Source organism: Pezoporus occidentalis, unplaced genomic scaffold, assembly GCF_034315485.1.
Source record: "Pezoporus occidentalis ecotype Australia unplaced genomic scaffold, CSIRO_AGI_Poc_V1 ctg114, whole genome shotgun sequence".
In the NCBI taxonomy this organism is placed as follows: domain Eukaryota; kingdom Metazoa; phylum Chordata; class Aves; order Psittaciformes; family Psittacidae; genus Pezoporus; species Pezoporus occidentalis.
Window position 1 is genome coordinate 879,543 of NW_026912929.1, and position 21,618 is coordinate 901,160.

Sequence of the window (21,618 nt, forward strand, 5' to 3'; positions counted from 1 at the left end):
GTTGGCGACTGGGGCAGCTACATAAGAATGTTACATAGCAAAACCGCAGAGTTCAGCCTGTTTCCACACAGCCAGCAGAACAATGACTGGCAGGAGTCCCCTGACATCAGATGCTCATCTTTAACTCAAGCAATTCTTCCACCAGCATCTCCAACCCAACAACCTGGGATGCCACAGCAGCCCAGCCCGCAGGTGACTCTGAAGCTGATGGAGATAACACCGGACAGAGGACAACTTCCAACAACAGCTAAGCAGGCAGGAGTACCGTGATGAGCTTATTTGGCTATTCTGTCAATAGAGGCTCAGAAAAAGTAGGATTAAACTTCTCAAATGACACCATGATTCACAGGAAATTAAACTTGCCATGCTCCAGGTAGCAGTGGTGGGTGGCAGGTTACGGAAAGGGCAGATGATGACACTTCCAGTGTCACCACAGACCACACAGAGAAGTGAATTGTCACCTCTTACACTGACTTTCTGCCTTGCACAGCACTGCATATTATGTCAACTTAGACTTCCCTTCTTTGCTGAACCTGCTCCTATGTAACCTGGCCATCATGCTTGCATACTGCTTTCTTGCGTAGTTCAGCTCAGTTAGAACATGCTACTACCTTGCTTTGCAGATACGTAAAGGGATTTAAGATAATGCAGTTTCCATCTCAAAGAGTCAAAGTAAGCAAAGCAACTGAGAGCCCAATGTTGTGAAAGCCTCCAGTTCTTCTAACCTGATGGCTGCTGTGAAAATCCTGCCCACCCTCTTGGACTGTAGTTACTGGGCAGCCACTCTGAAAGTTACCTGCATATACACAAGCAGAAACCAGCTCACCAAAGCAGAGTCTGGCCAAGTGCCAAGGAAAGCCAGCTCCTCAGCTGGCTTCATGGTCACTACATCTAACATGAGAGACAAGATGGGCTGGGAAGGGGAAGAGCAATGCTGCCTCTTTTGGATGCAATACCCAGTCAGATGGATCAGCCAAACCATGAATTTGTTCCCAAAAGCCTTGTAAGCAAATGCAAGTTAAAATAGATCCCTCTTGGATAGAGAGTTCAATGTTCTGACTGACTCTATGGTGTGTAAATTATGTCAGTTGTAGACTCCCTTGGACCTCATTGCATTGGCATAAAAATATCCAAATGAATCTGCCTGCGGCGTTCCTCTACTCACAAGATACAAACCGTTGGCAGTGACTGATCTGCCACTTGTCAGTGCATTCTCCTAGTCTGATCCTGCAAAATAAAACACATTAGCCTAAGCTACCCTCGAGCTGGAGAAAAGCCATCCCTGGCAATACCCTGCTCTTCTCAACAAAACTTGAACTCTTTCAGTTAGATCTTGTTTAACAAACAGCTTAAATGCATAGGAACACCAGTGAAATCACATTTAGATCAGTCCTAAACACTGATTTATGCTGTGAATACAGGTTATGGTGGATGACATCCACATCCTCCTGGTCTTGTGGTCATACTGTCAGCTAGCACAGCAAGATGCTCATTGCTACCTCCCTGGAGATGCTGCCACCCCACAACCCACTCATGGATATAGTCTTTTTAAGCTGAACTGGACAAGAGCCACTTGGCCAGGAAGGCTATGGGTAAGATAACTTCTCAGCTAGCACACTGCTTGCACAGTGAGCATCTATCTAAAGCCTTGGAATTGTAACAACCACCACCTACAACAGTTTTAAATTCATGTTGAGATGTTCAGCCAGGAAGCTGTATTACTTTGGTTTAAAAAACACTTGCTTTTTTTCTACCTTTGTGTCTAATATAGATCAGGATAAGAAGTGTCTCAAAATTCTAGGGGTAGTTCTATCTCCCCTAAACCATTGTCACTTTTGATACTGACTTCAACATGAGCAGGATTTCAGCTTGTACTTACATGCAGATGTCAGTCACCGATCCGGCCATGCCACTGTAGCAATGCTGGTTTAATCCTGCTGAGACACTGACACTCTGTGAGCACTCAGTTACTGAGCCTGGCTGAAACTAACAGAGCACAGGACTGATGAAGCAGACTCCTTGAAGCCCAAAGAGAAGCCTTTCCCTCCATCTGAATGCCACCACACTCAGCTTCCAGTTGCCACACAGTGATCTGCTGGACAAGAAAACACCCTAGAATTTACTTCACTCCCCATTCCCACAAACTGGGACCAACTCTATCCTCAAACTTTGCTCTGGCAGCTCAACACACGGGGTCCCTGAGGGCTTTGCCACCCTTCCAAAACTCCCCTGGCTCTTCCCTGAGCCCTTTCCAACGTACTGATGTTTTACTCACCACAGCAGCACTGCCCTCAGGAGAAAATGCACTGGAGACCCCTTTCTCTTCCTACCTCCAAGTGTCCTCCCGCTCAGTTACAGCCCAGCACTGGGACATCCACTCAGCTGGCTTAGGAACAGCTTTCCCAAAAGCTTCTTCAGCATCCTGCTTCCTGGACTCACTGTCCTGTAAGAGAGCTTTTATTCTTTGTTCTTGCACTCACCTGCATCACCATATTTGTGCTTTACTTGAGCCTGGCTCCCCAAGCGCTCTGCATTCCTCCCTAGCAGTGACCTCTCCTCTTCATTATTTACCACTTTCTGGCTCCTCACACCATCAGCAGACCACATCAGTGGCGATTTTACATCTTCTTCCATGTCACTGATAAAGATATTAAACGCAAGACTACTGGAGGGACTTTGTTACAAGCACAGCTGGCAGATGATTTACAGTTGCATTTGGAGACCTGTCAGGGAGCCAGGTTTTAATCTATTTAATGCACACCCTCTTGATTTTATATTGCTCTAGATCCTTAATCAAAATGTCATGGGGTACCCACTCAAACGTTGTGCAGAAGTCTTGCACACCACCATCACTTTTATCAACACGCTAAAGAGAGACATCACAGCCTATTTTCCATGAACTCATGCAGATTGGCATTAATTACAATTTACTTCCTTTAATTGCTCAAGGGCTCCCATGAACAAGGACTAACTCGTACCACCCAGTGCGCTACTAACAGCATCCCTTTGACTCATCCTTGGCCATGTGTATTTTGGGAACAGCGATCCTGTAAAACCCAAAGCTGGCACTGGGCACGAGCATAGCTGGCTGCCATCTGAAGTGGCACAACATGGGGACCAGGGAGACAATCATGGTCTTGCTGAGGGCTTTGCCTCTACCAGAGGGCTGGAAGGGCAGGTGAGCTGCTCCTGTCTTGGACACTAAAGAAAGGATGCGAAGAATGGCTCTTGCAGGGGACTCAGCCGTCGCCTGTCTTTGAGACAGTGCTGAGATCCACACTGGAATCACCTCCCCGAGTGAAAACTTCGGGAGAGTCTGTTTCTGAAGGGAGAATGGGTGATCCAAAATATTTGTGTCACTGCAAGGAGGCCAAAGCTGTTTACTCAGCATATAGATGAGATTGAAATATGCTACTAGCGATAACATAGTGGATGTTACCTGGCTATCACAGCTATTTGGTTTTGTTCCTTGAAGGTTGGAAGTAATTCCTTAGCTCATGCTTGAGTTAATGCATTGGTTCTTCCAATTCTCCAGATGAAGTCCCACAGAGAGCAGTCCCACAGCACCTTCCCCAGTACTGAAACGTCTATAACCTGGGATTGAATCTGCAAATCATGGTCTAGGTGTCCCAAATGGGAAGAATTCTTCACTGAGGAGCTACAGAGAATAAAAGGAAACAGGGATTTTTGCTGCAAACATCCCAAATGTGTTGGTTTGCATTTTGATGTAGTTTTTCAAAAATTTGGAGAAAATAAAGAAAAAAGGGATTTGTGTAACTCAGGACTATTTTTGAGGGAAGTGTTGGTTACTTTTTTTAATGATTTCAATAAAACTGAAGGAAAATCCTAGAGAAAAACGGTTTGTGCTTTCTGGGAGAACGTAAGTTGAGGTCCTTCCAACGCAATAGCTCAGGCAGGTCAAGATGAAGTCAGCAGTATTTTGGCTGAGGGTGTTTTGCAGTTGCCAATCCTGGGCAGTTACTGCTGGAACTCACCTGCAGCCTGCTCCATTTAGTGAAGAGTAGAGATGAAAACCTCATTGCTACCACAAAAACTAATCCCCATAAAAATACCTGTGTTGGATGAAATGGAAATATCCCATGTAAGTACCTAGAAAGTCCTTCTGAAGCACCAGCAGCACAGGAGGGTGGGGAACACAAATCTGCATCTCCCCAGCCTCTGATTTTTTTCCCCCTTTTTTCACTTGCCCAACATGGAAACAAATGACTGTGCTGGACAGTCCCTGCTCAGTGCTGCTCACACACAGGCTCTTTTCTCTGTCCCAGGCAACAGCAGAGCAGACAGTGGTTTTCAGCTGTAAGAGGCTCCTTGGCCCTGAAGTTTTCATCTTCCCTCTGCTTAAGGTGAAATCTTGGCAGGACACGCTGGAAAAACACAAAGGATATTGTAATCTCGGGGTTAATGGCTGTGGCGCTGCTGAAAACTTAGCAGAGCCTTTGACTTATCTCATTAGCGAGCCAGAGAGCTGCTTTGGCTTGAGACGTCACCTATGCACTTGTAAAAATCCCCAGCATCAGTAAATCTGTGCAAACAGCCCCTCGCTGCAACCCAAGTGCCTGTAAGGGTGCTAATCCCCGGCCAACGTTCACTTGTCTAAATTATTTTTAAAAGATGATGCAGCCAATACTCCTTATTCCTGAGAATCCTGCATTGTTTTCCTTGCAAATTGCTCCTCCAAAAGGATAAAAGCTACAGCTCCTCGCTTTCCACTCCAAAATAACCCTTCTTGGCTGGAGCAGCAGCCTGTGAACTTCCCCAGGAAAAGCGAAATGCATCTGGTGAGTTGCAGCCCGGTCCAGGGGCTGTGTCTGCCTAATCATGCTTTGCTCTCTATGTGCCTTGTGTTGATGCTCGTGTCCCTCCGTGTGGATGAAGAGGTCCCTCAGCATCCCTGTGGATGAGGAGGTGCCGGTGGTGCAGGGGAGCAGGAGCAAGGCCACGCAGGAGTCAGCAGCATTGAAGGGCTCTGTGCTGGCAGAACAATGGGTTTGCTCCAGGCACAGCTACTGACTTTTAACAGCTCTTTGCCAGTAACCCCATACGGGATTGCATCATGGAAAATCCTAGTGGAAAGCCAGGAACAAAGGAAAGATGTCAGGCTGCTTTTAAAAGGGACTTGTTCTCAGGGCAGAGGAAGCCCTTTGGTGGCCAGGGTGGGAGGCTCACAGCCAGAGGAACCTGGGCTCCCTTAAAGACTGGAGGCAAATCTGGAGACATGCACCAGATGGGAGAGCAGAGAAAAGGGCAATGCTCAGGAGGCAGCAGCTTTGCCTCGCTCTGCAGCATCTCTGCATCGTCTGGGGACAAAGTGTGTGTGTCTGTGTGGAAAAAATTCCTATGCAGGCACTGTGTCCATTTACTGAATTGTCCCCATGGTCCCCCAAGAGTCCACAGTGCCCATCAGCACACAGGATGCAACAATGCCCATAAACTACAGAGCTCTCATCGCTGATCCAACATCTTCAGAAAGGGAGGCAGGCAAGGGGACACTGTTCAGGCTTGGCTACCTGACCTCTTAGTCCAAGGGTCTTAGGTGTTGTCAGTTTTAGTGCATGAGTGAGAAACCAGATTTCAAGAGGAGCTTTTCCCTATTTGCACATAGGCATCTCTGCCTTTCCCTTCCACTCCATTCCTTGGCCAAACAGTCTGGATTTGGGGCAGGAAATCGCTCCAAAACTCCAATGCTCCCACCACGCTTGTGGGCACACAGGGCCAGATGGAGCACGGTCATTCCTGCAGCACCCGGCCAGCTCTCACTGCTGCAGACAGTGCTGGACACTGCTCTGTGCCACCTTCCTCTCAGTAATACTCGGACTGCTGCTGGATAACCGAGATCACAGCTCACTGGTGTGAGAGCCCCAGACCAGACTGGACATCTCCATCACCTTGTCCCAGCCATCTCCAGAGATGACAGCTCCAGCAGAGGAGCTCACCCCTCTCCTGCCTGCAGCACGCACCCTGCTCAGAACCTTGCTGCCAGCACCGCACGAGGGGACCAGGAGCACCGTTGTTTCCACAGCACTGGGGCATCCCATGGGATTGTGCTTGGTGGGTTCACTCCTGTGGGTTGCAAGGAAAAAAATCCCCAAACCAACCTTTTATTTCCTAATGCCCTGAGAAATTCTGACAAGAAATTGGAAGAGTGAACCTGATGTCAGATGGGAAGAGAGACCCTGTGCCCATCAGCTTCATTTAAGGCTTGGAGCTGGCTCCATCTCTCAGAAGCTTTCCCCCCTGCAAGTATCGGTTCCAATATATGGCTCAGATTTGGCCTGCCTTCATTCACACGCTTTTATGCCTGGCTTTACCAATAATATTCTAACAAAGGCATTTACTGTCAGGAACATTTACGAAAATGGCAAATAATAGAGACCTCATAAACACAGCAATTCAGACCAGAATCTGGTTCTGAAAGTCACGTACTAGTATTTAAGGGAAGAAACAATGCCGTGTGAACATTCACCCAAGCCAAAGTCACCAGCACAGCTGAGATTTCAACCATTCAGTAGCAACAGGTTCATTATCAAGATATATTGCCTGAATTATTCCTAGATGTTATTCAGAGAATTATTTCAAATAATTAATATATGTAAGAAAATTACTGGCTCTGAACAGAAGAATTGAACTTGTCACATTAGAGCTGAATAAATGCCCTGTGACTATTCACTGCCCTGCTTTTGGATACATTAATTGCACCAGATCCAATCTTTAACCCCATTGGGACTAAAGGAAATGCTCTCCCGTGGCTCTGCTTGCTGTGGCTTGGGACACAATCCCCAGGGAGGGACACCATCCCTCTCTCTGTAGGGGGACCATGGCCTTATCTCATGGGCTCTCCATTGTATTTCAGGAAGGAGACTCCAAGTTTCACCTTTCCCTTACCCCTGGGTAATTCCTGTGGTCTTCGGTGGAGCCGTGGTTACACCTCTGTGCACAGAAGAATTGCACCAGGTTTAATCTTGTCCCCAGTTCATTGTTCCAGCATCTCAGAGGAGGTGCAGGAAACACGGCGAGTGGAGGGAGGTGCTGGCAGCAGCAGGCAGGACCCGGCGGGCACAGCCAGGGATCAGCCCTCCCAAAGCCAGGGCAGGCTGGAGCCGGGGATCCGCATGCTGAGGAACACGAGCGTCTTGATGCTGCTTGTGCTGGTTCAGGAAGAGAAAAGTGATCACAGGCAAAACGTCCAAACATAGAAAACATGGGAGAAATCACATCAGGAAGTTGAATTCCCCAATTTTGTGCCTTCGCAGACAAATGCAATGTCCCTGCAGGGAACCAGGACCCCAGAACAGCCAAGCCCTCTCCTTCTTCTGTCCTATAACAGGGTTGGAAAGGGCAGGCACGAGGCTGCAGGGTGGGGACAAGAACCAGAGATCCACAGTAACCCCATGTTTTGATAACACCTTCACCAAGTGGGTTGGTTTCTGTCCCTACAGTGCCTCACAGACACCAGAAACTGCTGTAGCTCCCTGTGCCCAAAGCAGAACACAGCCCCATCAATGTGCATTTGCATCAGAGGTGACTTGTGTCCCACAGCTCCTGCCCTTCATGGTCACCCAACCTATCTCCATCACCTGTATGAGCAGCCTTGCCCCTGGGATCCCTTCAGCACACATGATAAAGCCCAAGAAGTAAGGGTGCAGGATCAGGCTTTGGATGGAGAAGAATAAAATATATATATACACACACATAAGACAAGTAGAATAACTAAGGGAAGAGGCATGCTTACATGGAAGTTGCTAAATAGGTGACTTGTTAGCTGCATGGTGGCCAGGACACTCATTGTTTCTTGTCCTGTTATTACCAAGGGCTCGATTCTCATGCAAACCCAGGACAGGCTTAACCTAACAGAGGGCAAGACCAACCGCTGAGCAGGTTTTAGCCAGCAAAGCAGCGTCTAGGAGAGGGATTTGGGTAAGGAAGGGGCCCAGGCATCCCAGTGGGATCTTTGGCAAGCCCTTGGCCATGCAGCTCACAGTCTGGGAGCACCCTGGCTGCCCCAGAACAAGCAGAGCCCCAGGAGCCAGGACAACTTCTCTGCACCAACAGTCGGCACAGAAAGTGACAGCAAGAACCGGGAGGATCTGAAAGAGGTTCTTAGCTGCACCCCCACCTTCCCCCCCCCCCCCCCCCGTTTTTATTTGCCTGAGTGACAGAGGATTTAAATGCAAAGTGGATCTAATGCACACCCTGAAGTCGGCTGGCAGTATGCAAATGACCTGTCAGATTAAAATCTGAATGAAAGAGATAACAAGCTTATCTTCATAACAAAAGACTCTTACGGGCAAACTGTTTGACGCGGTGTTGATGTTTGTTTTAACCCGTGGACTTTGGACAGTGCAATATTTCGGGGGCTGCGCTCCCCTCCGCACGGCCGCGTGTGTGCGGGCTGGTGTTTGCGCTGGCAACAAAAGGCAAGCGCTGGGATAATAAGAAGAGCAAAAAAAAAAAGAGAAGCAGAATGAGGGCTCTAACAGTTGATTTCAAAGTCTTTTTCTGGGGGGGGGGAGCTCTGCAGAGCCAGTGCCAAGCAAACCAGCAATGGGTCAACTCACGCTTGCGACCGGCGCTACAGCTGCAGCGAGAATAAGCAAACACAGCAGCAGGGGGAAAGAATGAAAGCAAGGGGCTGGGGGCGAGGCGGACGGCTCATTCTTGTGGCACGTGCAGAGGGGCTGGGGATGGATCAGCTGTATTTATTCTGTGAAAAGGGGAAAGAAAAGGAGGCAAAAGAGCAAAGCAAGTTTCATCGCACCAGAGAAAACAAAGATTTTCAATCAACTCCCCATCACTCTCCCCCCCCCCATCCAGGGAAAAAGGGGAGAGAAGGAAAAAAAACATTAAGCTGCAGGTGTTGGTGCGGGGTCTGTATAGAAACCATGCAGGGAATTAGCAACTGAGGCAAGTTGCCTTTGGAAAAAGAATCTGCCCTGAATAGATTTGCATTTCTTCATTTAGGGATCACCAGCGCACAAGAGCCAAGTGCACCCCTCTTGCAGCACTGGGGGCTTCAAAGGGTGCAGGGAGGTGGGGGCTGCTGCTGGGGCTCCCGCTGGGGCTGAGCTTCCCTCTGTGCTGGAGCTGAGCAGACCCCCAGCCCCAGGTCCCTCCGACCACCCTGCTTTATCCTCCTGGTACAATGGGAAGCATGGGAGCACTGAACGCCATGCTCCTCGCCCAGAGAAACTGTCACCGAATCCTCCCCTTTCAGGTCCTTCCCAATCCTCTAACCCCCCTCAGTTCATGCCCTGCTGCTCTCTTCTCTCCCTGCTGGGAAGTGAAAGCCCATGGAGAGGGAAAAAGCCTTCTCCCAGAGCCCTCCAGTCAGTCCTAAAGCCACCAAGCACAAGTCACAAGCATTTCCGCAGGCTGTGATTCACTCCGATGCCAAACCCCTTTGCTGCAGGAGCCAGCAGGGACATGCCCATGCCTCAAGGACAGCAGCAGGAGCAGAGCCCCAGCCCTGAACCCCTTGGCAAGGGCTGGCTGCGTGCCCTTGCACACAGGCTCAAAGCTCTCATTTCCCTGATGAGTACTTGCCTGGTCTGCTTGGCTTGGAACCTGCACCAGCAAACCACAGCAGTACCAGCAAACCAAGGCAGTGCCACCAAACCACAGCACTGCTGTCCGCTCCTTTAAAGAGCAACAAATCCCAGCTGCATCTCACACCCAAACAATTCCCTGATGCTTTTCCTAAGGGTCACATTCTGTCAGAACTGTTCCAGTATTTCAGAGGGTTGCTTCCAAAATATGTTCTAAGCCTCATGCACACACTTCAAACTCATGTTTCCCCCTCCTTTATGGCTGATTCAAGAAAACCAGAAGAAGCAAGGGTTGGATGGTGCATGGAACATCCTCAACTTGGTTGGGTAAGTGCAAACCCTCTTGCCTAAAAAAGCAGGGAGATTTAGTTAAATTCTATCACTAAAGTGCTGGAGCCAGACAAGAGGTTCACCAAAGCCCCAGCCACCTTGCAGCTTTAGCTCCCAACTTGGCTGTTCCTTGAAGGAACATCTGTTCTTCAAGCCCAAATGATCAATGGTCTAAAGTGTTCGGTGGCGTTCAGCAAGTTGGACTGTCACCTCCCAGGCACTGTGTGCTGGGCTGACCTGGGCAGACTGGTCCTAAAGTCGTGGAGGGGGATCTCATCACAGCACATGCTTAGGAATGCTCACAGTGGAAAGGAGAGCAGATCCTACAAGCTCAGGTAGTGGCTTACCATAAAACTACACAGAGAGATCAAATGCGTTGCTCTATCTGCTATGTGATGCTCTAAGGAAGCAGAGACCAACCGTGTATCACTTGCAATGAAGCAGGAGGAGTCCCAGAACAGAAAGGCTCTGAAACACATCCCATCTTACTATGTCAACTGCACCCGAGAGCGAGTAAATACCTCCCTGGATAACCAAAGAATGGGATGGGATTCCAGGACTGCAACCTTCAGAAGGACAGGGGACGGCTGGATAAGGGATGATTTATGTCGGATGTTGGCAGGAGCATAGTTAAGGTGTTGGCATGCTCCACAACAGGAGACATGGTGCCTTTGCTGCTTGGCAAGGGAAAAAGACATGCTGATGCCAATGTAATTGCTCAAGACCTATACCAATTTATGTACATTATGCAAATGCAACACACCATTAAGTGCTGGCATGGGGCTGGGGAGCAGTGCGTAGGGACAGCCTCTGCACAGGACACACTCCATCACATGCTCTGCTCAGCTCCCCATGCTCAGTCCTGCACTATAGAAATGCACCTGCTCCAAAGCACTCTGTGGCAGACAGGCTGGAAGGGAAACCCCAAAGGCTGTTGTCTTGGATGAGGTTGCAGAGCATGAAACCACAGGCCCGGGAGAGCCCTCCAGAGCAGGTCACTGTGCTCCATGAGCAGCCATTCAATTTTGGAAGGGAAAAGCAGAGAGAAATGTCAAAACAATGAAGGAGAGATTTGAGCACTGTAAGACTTGCCTGTTAGGTCCTTTCCATTCCCAGTCAACAGCTCTTGCTGAGCTTAAGATGGATTCTAGCAGGGAAACCTGTAGATACAAGAGAACAGCTTGAGCAAAGTGAGAGGTATAGAATCATGGAACCATTTAGTTTGGAAAAGACCTTAAAGATCATGGAGCTCAGCTGTTAACCGAGCATCAGGCAAGTTCACCACTAAACAGGGCCCTTAAGTGCCACATCTACATGTCTTTTAAACCACCTCCAGGGATGGGGACTCCACCACTGCCCTGGGCAGCTTGTTCCAGTGCTTGATAACCCTTTCAGTGAAGAAATTGTTTCTAGTATCCACTCTAAACCTCCCCTGGTGCAGCTCGAGGCTGTTTCCTCTGATCACTTGTTACTAGGGAGAAGAGACTGACCTCCACCTCACTGCAGCCTTCTTTCCTATGAACCAGAGCCTTTAGAAAACCAGCTTTGCAAAGAGGGAAATCCCTCTGCCAAGCCACCATGCCTTTTGGCAATGCTGTTATTGTGCTCTGGTGTCCTAGGGCCCCTCTGGATTTGGATCCAGATCCCACTTCACGAGTCAGTTCCATCTGTAGCACTCAGCCACATGAGCACAGAAGGCAGCAGCCTGCAGTAACAGACCAGGAACAAGTGGGTATATTCATAGTAGTAATGAAATAGAAGAACAGATCGAACAGCTTGGGAGGAGTAATTGGTGCAACAACTCTCACCATCTTTTATGGCTATAGAGCATCTATGGGGGAGCTGCGGTTCCTTCACATTTATTCAAGGCTATTTCCTATTCTCACCTGTACTGTGGCTGTCGCTGTACTGCTCAGCTGTGACCAGGGGCCACATGAGATGGATCTTAGCTGGATAAACAGAGCTCCCTCTCAGTTCTGGGGAAGGGGTCAATGCTCACCCATGTCAAATCAACAGTAAATGCCAGTGAAATGTGTTGGCACAGACAGACACAGCAGCCAGACAAGGGCAAGAATGAAGCCAAAGGGGCTGGTGTAAAAATCACATTTCCAGTCCTAGAACAGTTGCTGCAGTATTTCCCCTGTTCCAGGAAACAGCTCTGCTGGGCCCCCTTTCCCACACCTGGGCTTCCATAGCTGGCTTGAGAGCACAAGCCCACAGCCCTGCCAGCTCTCGTGTCGTCAACATGAAGCTTATAATAAACAAGGTTTTCCCTGCAGCTTCAGTTTTAGCTCGCAGGGGCAACCAATGAGATGAAACTGAGAGGTTCCAGCGCAAACTGTGACCTGAGTGCCTAATGTTGGCAGGTTGGTCTCTAGATGCTCCTTCCAGAGGAGCACAGACGAGTTCGGAAGAGGAGCTTCACCACTCAAGTACTTGAGACAGGTGTTTTAAGGTGAGCAGCACAAATAACTTCACATTCCTCAGCTGGAAGAAAGAATATCCAGCCTTCATAGCTGGAAATGCAGTTTTTGAGTGCCCTTATGGTTTCAAACACAGAAAGCAGGAAAAACCCTCCAACAATTCAATCAGCCTTTCAAAACCTTTTTTGCTTGCCAGCCAAGGTCATCGTTTTGGCTGATGTGTTGGATTACAACCTCTCAATCCTGGACACCACCGCAGCAAGGAAATAACACATTTTTAGTGACTCAACCTGAGGATTTGCGGAAAGCGGAGTCATTCCAGTCTCTTTTGAGCTGGAATCCTGGAATATTCACTGCCAAGATTGAACCTGGTACAAAGAAAGATGTAGGAATGAAGAGAAAATTGAAGTCCAGGTTATAGGAGGATGTTTCCCACAGTATGAATAACAAGTGTTTAACCAGCACTAACCAGTCTGGTCCAGTGGGGCTTGCCCTCACTAGAGAGGGGCAACCCAGGTAGACAAGCTCTGCAGGGTTTAGGGCTCATTCTTACTTTATGGGGCTCCTCCAGGCCAAGACCTTGCCCTGCAGATCCAAACCCATCCCATTGCCTGTTGACTCTGTATTCAAGGCAAGAATTATCCTTAAGCCAGGAACACCTTGGGAAAAGGCCATCCTGACTGCACTAAAATCAACACTAAAACTCCATCTAAACTAATTAGGTTCAGTATTTTGTGCCATCATGCCTGTTAAATACATTTGGAGTGCCTTACCCAACTTTTGTGCTATATAAACAGTAATAAACCATGAACACAGCGTTTCTGCCCTTCTTTACATCATTTGCTTGTTAGTGGTTTTGGTTTTAAGGAACAGCAGTGAACAAAAGTCTGCCTGCTAATTAAGCCTATGGGGCACATAAGGCAGAACCTCCCTTGTGCTGGGTATTCACTTTTGCTCTTCTCCCAGCAATAAATCCAGCAGCAGGATGCTCGGCTGCGTGACTCAACACAGCTCAGGCCAGCTCACACAGTGACACACTGCTTGGCTCCAGCGAGGGCCTGGCCACAGCTGCATAAGCAGGAGACTGTGTTTGCTCCAGAAAGGTAAGACAGATCTGGAGATGACACTACCAAAATAAGGGTGGGAGAGGAAAGCCAGAGAGCTGAGACAAGGCAGACAGCCCGTGACAAGCTGGAATTACTATAAATATATATTTTTTTCTGGAATGAATATATATATGTGTGTATTTAAAGGAAGAGACTCCACTGATGGGAAGTATCTTTCTGGACACCAGTTTAAGTGTTTAAGATCTGAGTCTCCTTTTGCAGAACCCCCATGGAAAGCCCTTGAAGTTTGGGCTGTGCTCATCCAAAGGGAATTTTAAGCTGAGTTGCTTCCAGCCGTTTTTTTTGTTTTCTGGGAAACAAACAGAGCCCAAGCGACCAAATCCCAACTCAAGAGGCTCAGGCTTCTTCCAGCCCTCAGCTTCCTGGGCCAAGGGTGCAAAGTGCTGCTGATGTGCGTGAGCAAGCTCCATCAAGTGAGGATCCTTTGGGCTGGTCTCCTGTGCACCAGGAACATCTCCTGCCATGGCATGAGAGCCCCAGGCTCTCTCCCTAGCTCCTCCACTGTTTTACCACTTTCCTTCACTCACAAACCCCCAGAACCTGCCCGTGCCTCAGTTTCCCCTTAGAAAGCTGATAAAAAATAATCTCCCAGTTTTTTTTCTTCAAATGATGGTGATTTCTTCCTTTTACAACAGCAGTGAGCAGACACAGCCAAGATTAAAATCACACAGTAAAAATACACAGGAAAAGGCAGACCTGCTCCAGACACCGCTCTGCTCATAGACTGCAATCAGCCTGAACTGGGGGTGTTCATATGTTTTATCAAAGCATCAGCACTTGGTAAATAATACATCAATTCCCTGCTTCACAGGGTTGTTCTAAACCCTCAGTCATTTCAGATCTTGTATGGAATAGCGGTGTCAATGTCAGCCTTTCCCATGTGAGGCAGTTTATGCTGTTAAATCAGGGCACAATGGGAATAAGCTCACAAGTATTTTACCTGTAGCTTCCAACTGATGGTACCATTTCAGTCAATGCATATTTTCCTCTCTGGTTGCGCAAGGATAGTGGTCAGAAGAAGGTTGGTGGCATGTAGGAATAGCTGAGGTACAAAGCCAGAGATAAAGAGCTTTATGAAATAAAAAAAAACAATACAGAAAATCCCCTTGCATTCCTGGATCATCAGGAACCGACTGACTTACACTCCTGGCCATTTAAGTATGAAATAAATAAAGATGCTGTTGTTCATTTTGGGCGCGTGTCTAATCCCACATTCTCAATACAAACGCATTTAACCTTGTCCCTTTAAAAGAGCTCTGGACAATCAGAATCATCTTTACAGAAGGCTGCGCCTGCTTTTAAATTAGCTTTTTAAAAAGCAGCCATTCTCTCCTCCCCATTTTCCAATTCCCATTCACACTTGGCACAGATAAACACAAGCAGGCCAGGGCTAGGAGCCCTCCGAGTGCTTAAATGGAAACCATGCTTCAGCAGAGCAGCACTTTCCCCCACACAAGTGCACACTTTGCTGCCTGCCCGAGACCAGAGATCTCTTAAGTGCGTCCACAGCCCTTCAAATCACAGAAGTTTCAACCAAGCAGCTTGCAAAGCAACTGCACCAGTGTGGGACCACTGACAGCTCACCTGGGAGAGGGGTTCATACTCCAGCAACATCATGGGAAACACCTTATTCCCTCAGAAACATTCTTATCAGGTGCAGGCCAAATCTGCTTAACCTGATTTTTGCCTATCCTGGCCCTACAGCCAAGTGTCAAGTCCAGCTCCCAGCCCCACGGGGAGTCACCCATGACACTGACCTCTGTATCAAGCACAAACTTGGGAACCGATGCAGATTTGACCCATGACGTTGGTTAATAACCTTGCTATTAATCATCTTTGTCACTTCTCTGGTGCCTCCCATCTGTTGATCCAGAAGCACTTCGCAAGCTGCAGTGAACCAAAGTGATGGTGTGGGTTAAGAAGGGTATCTCCATCTTGCAGCTGGGAACAGAGGACCTCAAAGGGCTGTGCAATCACTGCTCAGGAGACGTGGGCTCGTGGCAGAACATGGTCCCACAGCCGCAGATTACTCTTGCCAATGCACAAAACCTGCTCCCACTGTCACCCTGAACACGTGGGAAACGTCCTCCCACCATGGGGCTGTGGTGTGGGGAAGGACCTGCAGTGGTGCTGTGCTGCCTGGCTGGAAGTGGTACAGAGAAATGACCTTGTTCAAGCTCAAGGGTGTGCTGGGTGAGGGAATCGCAACAGAGAAACTGGGGGGAAAGAAGTTTCCATGCTGCAGATGCTGGAACTGAACCACCCTTATCAACCCAGGGCTGCGTAATGGTGTGCTCAAATGATCAGACTGCTGTTCTGTCTGCAAGCTGGGGTTAAAATCCCAGCAGAGATGGTGGCCAGCTTGAGCACAGGGGGTTGTGCTACTTACAGGGCTGCTCAGCGCAGGCAGGCATCGCCGTGCTGCTCTCCATGATACCAGCACATCCCATGAGACTCCAATGGGGAAGGATGGAGTTTTGGTGACTGAGCATGGAGCCAGAATGTGGGTGTCCAGGGCCCCTCCTGGGGTCAGCCTCTGAAGCCTCCAAGCCAGTGGGTTCAAGCTGCAGCCCTAGACAGACCCAGGTAAAAGGAAACGTTATATCCAAGTCTGTGATCCCGATCTTGCCACAGTGAGATCCCATCCTCACCCCTTTTGGTCCTTCATAACTTTGGAAAATAAGAGTTATGCATCTGACCTATTCCATCCTCACGTACAACAGCAAGGCAAGATCCACAGAGTGAGGTATTCCCTTTTATTAGACCAGCTGGAAGCACTAGAGGGGAAAAACCAGACACATTATTAATACCCAAACTCCTCTTCAGACAGTGTGTGTAAGAATATTCCACACTGTGGTCTGCGACTGAATTTTCTGCTGATTTAATGATATCTTAAAGAGATTTCCTACAACCTAAACTGAACATTCACAGATCAGTATGGTTTATGTCTCAGTCTGTGCGTTAGCCACAAGAAAAGCACAGAAGGAGCCCTCGGTGGTCCCACATTGCACTGCACAAAACCCTACTGGGAGTACAGAGAGAACAACCAACAAACTTGTTACATGACAAAGATGGTTTGTCAAATAAAAATGTTTTTCAAACAGAAGATTTTCAGTTCTACATCACTGCATCCTCAACCCCCAAAAAATAGAATTTAGAGCAATTTTTCAGTACCAATGTGGTGTTTTTTTAATCAATAACTGTTCTTCAGTACTAAAAAATGTCTGGCTTTGCCTTCTGAAGCACTGGAAAAATAAACATCCCTTTAAACTTTTAGGGCAAACCCAGTATCTTCCCTCTCCTCCCCCGCTGCAGTTCCCAGTACAACATGTTTTAAAATAGGGAGCAAAAAGAAGCATCAGCATAGTTCAGTGCTGCATCTTCCCAGTAATGCTGGCTTTGGAGCTCACCTTGGTAGGCTCTAGGTGCAGCTTAGGCAAGCCCGGCTTGCAGGGAGCTGGCAGAAGTGGTGCAACCCCATCAAGACAGGCTGGATCGTGCATCAGTAAGACTGGTCCAAATGTTTAGATTGAAACCTATATTACAAATTATGGCAGCGAGGAAAAAGCTCCTCATAGCCCCCTGTGTATTTGAGAAAGGGCAGACTATCCCGCAGGGAAGATGAGGCAGAGCACGGAGCTCCGTGGCTCTCCTGCAATTCTCTCCACCAGCTCATCACTGCTTTAAGGTGGAATCATGCAGGAGTTTTTCCACCGAGAGGTGCTTTGAATACAGCGGGGTTTGCAGACACCCACGTGGTGGAAAACGGGTTGGGTTGTCTGTTTTTAAGGGTTGTTATGGTGAAACCCAGGTGACGGGATGGGATCGATGGGCAGGGGTTCGGAGACCTGGACATCATGGCTGGCCGCACTCCCAGCTCGGCTTGCTGGATGCCAGTCAATGCACACAGGATCTCTTCATCTCCCTTTCTGTCACAGTTCAACAAGGTTGTTTCTTAAGAGTGTTAAGGAGCTAAATCCATAAACATGTGAAATTTGCTCTGAGATCTCTGTGGGATGGGCACACAGCGTGCCAAGGCAGCACACCTTGGAGTGCGGCAAGCGCTAGCCTGGTAACTGCAGGTTATTGTGTTTAGGGGGATTAAACTCCAGGATTCTGACCTGGTGCAGCCAGGAGGGTGTAACAGCCCCTCCACTGTGTAAATATCATTCCCAGCTCCATTAGCGAGGGGTCCCTATGGTGGGGAAAAGCTGAGACACACACCAATGCCATTCAACAATTGGTTATCAGGGGTTTTTGTCCCTACCAGAGGCTCTCTGGGGGAAGCTGGAGGCATTTGCCTTTTATCCAACCTTATTTTAAGGCTCTCATTTCTCCTCACCTCCCTTCAATACTTTGTATTTTGGCAGGGGGGAACACAGCAAACAGCACAACTGATTAAGAACTCGACTGTGCCTGACTATTTGCTTTCCAGCCTGCCCAGCCATAATGGGAGCAGTGGTCACTTTCCGAAGAACTAGATATATCCAACTCGGGGAGAGGGAATCAGAGCCATGCAGATAAGGCTGTCATCAGAGATAACAGCAGTCAACAACCCTCAGCGTCATTATCTCAGCAAAGGGAAAAAGCAGGCAGCTCCCCTTAATATACAAAGTGCAGCGGTTATATATGTCTCCTTTACAATGATAGATGGCAAGGGATAAAGGGGGAAATCTAACAGAAAGCCTTCAAAGCCAGCCTGCCTCACATCCAAACTGGGAATGTGTTTCCATCGAGGCAGTGAGCAGCCTCCCCCAGCCCGCACCCGCTGGCCGAGCGCGGTGCCTTTGGCAAAGCCGCTTTCCCGACGTGGCTCTGAGCGAGGGCTTTTATTTCCCCCCTCTCCCTTGGTGAGCAGAATTCCTTAAGATGGAATAATGAAGCGGCGGTTGTCAAACACGCCGAACTGGAAGGCAAACAAATTGGCTGGATCAGGCCTTTTTAACTTGAAAAAATAAATAGAATAAACGTGAATTTATTTGCAATGCTTTGATTGCTCTCTGAAACCATTACACTGCTAAGCCCCTTTTTACCTTATAATCAAACTCCAGGAGCAGAACACTCTCCGGCGTGTCGCCACGGGATTTAACAGGCTGCATCCTCCTCACCGTGCACACACACATGCACACACCGTGCACGAAACAACGCTCCCTGCCACAGCCTGCTGCCTCCAAACAGCGACCACGACACCAAACAGCACTGAAACACCAGCCCTAACGTGATGACGGGATGTAATTTCCCCCTTTCCAACACACAGGCCGGTTTGTGAAGCCCCAGACAAGCCGATCCCCAAAGAAACACCTTCATCAAAGCCCCATAGGAAGCAAGGCAAATAAATAAGTCAAAACGCAGGGAAAAGGAAAGTGGCAAAATCCTAAATAAAACGTCTGGCTCTGATTTCTTTATGTGCATTTCTGAAGTGAGAAGAAGCACACAGAAGGGCATTTAATTAAATCAAAGGGTAAAGGAAGGGGCTGCCGTGCAGCTTGCTATTATGTTACAGTTCACTAAAATGAAAACTTATTTTTAAACCTCTGGTATTAATTTGAGATTATTCAGATACTTAATTAAAAGTGCAGCATGTGTTAAATATTATTTCAACAAAGATTATCATCAAAACCCTATGTAATAAGATCCTTCAATGCTTAGAGCGATATTTTATGCAAATTCTCTATGCCACCAAATGAAGGTCTCTTCAATTCTTTTTTTCCCTTCTCTTCTTCATTTGCTGCAGCAAAATGTTCCAGGCGGGAAGAAAAGTTTCTGGAATAAGGAGGGTACTACAGATAATGCAGCAAATAGCAATGCAGTGGTGGTCACGTTTCTGTGCTCAGCTCCCTGCCTGATACCACTTGGCAATAAAGGACTAGATCAAACAGGCTCCCATCAGAGCTGAAGGGCTGAAATTTGCTCCAACTGAGGTTACAGACGGTGTAAGCCAGAGTACATTTGCCCTGGCAAAACCCTGCCAGAGTAAGAGAGGCAGGAACTTGTGCATCAGGAATGAACCAACTCTTTATACCTGGATCACGTAAGATAACGCAGATTCCAGGGCAAACAATATGTTTTCCTGTGTGAGATTTCTGCTGTGGCCTTTACTCCTGGTGACTGGAGTCAGTAAAGTAGATAGCAACTAATCCTGCAAGATTAAGGTTCAGTGCTAAGTTTTCAGTGTCGCTTATGCAGTTAGATTATTATTATTTCTTTAGGAAAAAGAAAGAAAACACATTACTTGCTCTGAGCGGCACTCTTTTGCCTCAAACCAAGCAAATAAAAAGCCCAGAAAAATCAGATACTTGCACAGAGTCCCCTTTTACACAATGGCTTCGTCAGCCCTGCCACAAGCAGACTTCATTTATTGATCGGTGCTGCACTTACTCTCTAACAAACACAGGTCCCCAGGAAAGACTTCATTGTTTAAAGCAAACGCAATAGTCAAGGACTTGCACGTCCTTTTATAACCTATAAAACACTGAAACTTCACAATACACAACAACCTCAACAAGAATCGTGCTTGTTGCTCAGTGTGCATCCAATACAGTGATTTTCTAAACACTGGGAAGAGCTTCCATTTACTAGAGGCTGCTGTCAAAATATAGGAAAAGCAACTACTTTCAGTTTCGGGAATAGTTCAAACCGTCATCAAAAAGCAGCACAAAAAGCTCCCAGAGCACCAACTACCCACAAGAATGTTTTCAGTGCATTAAAGAATCTGCCCGTATCTAACACCCCAGCCTCTCTCTTGGCTCCTTCACTCTGAATTCACGTCTGTCGGGAGCCCCACCGAAATGACGAGCCATGTATTCACCCTGCTGCAATCACAGACCCTGAGAACAGCGATGGAAACCGCCAAAGGTGGGATATAACAACGGCTGCTGGGTCGGGGGAAGCTGCTCCTGCAACTCGAGCAAGAGCTAATGGGGAATAATAATTAAAAACTATCGAAGTCAACAAATCAGAGCAGCAGAACGGCAGCCGTGGCTTCACACTGGGAGCCAGGAGGGGGATTCCTCAGGGGTGGGTGAGGATTCTGTTTGCTGTCCTCAGAACAAACTGCAGTGAAGGTGTAATCAAGTGTGTTTAAGATGAACAGAAATTGTGGCTCCGAGGAGCAGCGCCCATAGGGAACTGTTGCTCTGTGTGTGTTTGGCTGCAGACCCGCCAGGGCAAGCAGCTTGCCCTTGCACTTGCCTGTAAAGTTCAGAGCTGGGCACCGGTGCTACCGGCTGTGGAGTAACAAATCCACATGGGATCCGAAAGGTTTTAGATTGGGTTTGCTTTGGTTTTGAAAGGATTTTGTTAGCAGGCAAAGAGAGAGTTGGAAAAAGTAATAATCATGGGCTTAAATACTGAATGCGTACTGAAAGTAGGGGAGTACAAAGTACTGAAATAACAACTAAAAGACAATCCATTGTGTAATTTAACCATAGCTATATCTTGAATCAAAGATCTAAGCATAACACAATATATCATCTTGGGTTTCACACGTACCCACACGCAAATAAAAAGCTACCTTTATGGGAACTTACACATTCTATGGTCGCATTTACTCTGCTGCTCTTCAGGGGGTATTTTTGCACATCACAACGTTGTGGTGATGGGTTTGGGGATTTTTTTGTACGCTACGGGGAGAGTTATCTTAAGTAAACCGCGCCAAAAGCCCCCCCACTACACACCTATAGTTGTACACACAAACCCCAAACCAAACCCCTCCTCATGGCTGCTGCCATCAGGAGCACACAGGAGCGGGGCTGCGGTTCCCTGCGCGGGGGAAAGGGGCTGAGCGGTGACACCCGGGAGCGGGTCCGCGGTGCCGCTGCCCGTCCTGCCCTCGCAGGCAGCGCCAGCGGCAGGAGGCTGCTGCCCTCTATCGGCCCCAGCGCCCCGGCAGCTGCTGCCTGCTCGGGGAAGCCAAATCCGCTTTTAAGGCACATTTCTATCTGGGAACGACCGAGTACTCGGACTGTCGCATCCCCAGGGACCCGCCGATACTTTTTCCTCTTATTCTTCCTTTTCTTCTTCCTCTTCTTCTTCTCCCCCTTTCCTCCTCTTTCTCTTTTTCCTCCCCCTCATTTTCTTCTTTGGTCCCTTGCAGCCCCACCAGGCACATGACCCAAAGCGCATCACAACCATACCACTCAGTGAAGCTGTTAAACCAACTTAAACTGCTGATGC

The 21,618-nt window shown here is 48.1% G+C and overlaps 2 long non-coding RNA genes across 4 annotated transcripts in view; both read right to left on the reverse strand.

Annotated features, from left to right (window-relative positions):
• Window positions 1-9,930: 9,930 nt before the first annotated feature.
• LOC134172992 (uncharacterized) lies at window positions 9,931-14,546 on the reverse strand. The gene is made up of 3 exons (XR_009968094.1): window positions 14,384-14,546; window positions 12,607-12,684; window positions 9,931-11,053 (listed from the first exon to the last, which is right to left on the reverse strand). It is a non-coding gene; the product is annotated as an uncharacterized LOC134172992 (long non-coding RNA).
• Window positions 14,547-14,550: 4 nt separating this feature from the next.
• LOC134172984 (uncharacterized) overlaps window positions 14,551-21,618 on the reverse strand; it is a 50,686-nt gene continuing 43,618 nt past the window's right edge. For all 3 annotated transcript variants that reach the window (XR_009968089.1, XR_009968092.1, XR_009968090.1), the window contains one exon: window positions 14,551-16,015. This is a non-coding gene — a long non-coding RNA (uncharacterized LOC134172984). The remainder of the gene's footprint in view (window positions 16,016-21,618) is intronic.